Genomic DNA, 778 nt, shown 5'->3' on the forward strand with positions numbered 1-778 from the left:
TAGCAGGGGTGCGGGCATCTCTGGGCCATCAGTGATTCTAACCAGTTCAACAACCCATTGCAGTTAGCTCACAGCCCTGAGGAGGGGTAGGGGGTGGTGTACTGGGAACTTTACTCCTATATTCCTTACAGATAAGCTGATTCAGCGAGGTTAAGTAACCCTCCAGGTTCCCAGAGTGCAGCCAGGAAGGGCAGGAACCAGGCTCAGATCACATAGGTGGGACTCTGGGGGTCACTCTCTCCCTGCAGCCCTTGATGGTGCACCCAGTGGTACACCCAGTGTGGCAGGACAAAACTATGGGTGCAAAGGGGAGAGACGTTCGCGATCTTGGGGCAGTTATAGGAGTGTGCTATCAAGGAAGAGGGGGACGTTAGGCCAGGTGGAAGAACAGGGATAGAGCTCCTGTTTTTCTAAGAATTATTTTATTTAACTTTTTTTATTTTTAATTTGAACAGAAAGGGACAGAGTGAGAGAGAGAGAGAGAGGGAAAGTGAGAAAGCAAGCTGCCAGGTTTGGGACTCGAACTGTAGTTGGGACTCAAACCATTGTCGGTCATGTGAGAGTCCAGCACCCTTAACCACCAACCATCTGCTGGCCCCAAACTCCTGTTTTTCTGGGAAGAGCTCCAGGGCACCGGGTCACTAGGCCAGAGCAGAGGGCTAGTGGGTGTGGCCTTAGCCTTCATGAGCGTTTAGAACTGGCTACGTGGGAATTCCAGCTTGGGATGGGGGACAGGGAGGGTGGAAAACCGACAAACATGTCCACCTGATTCCCGCTG

Source organism: Tupaia chinensis, unplaced genomic scaffold (assembly GCF_000334495.1).
Source record: "Tupaia chinensis unplaced genomic scaffold, TupChi_1.0 Scaffold000273_1, whole genome shotgun sequence".
Classification (NCBI taxonomy): Eukaryota; Metazoa; Chordata; class Mammalia; order Scandentia; family Tupaiidae; genus Tupaia; species Tupaia belangeri.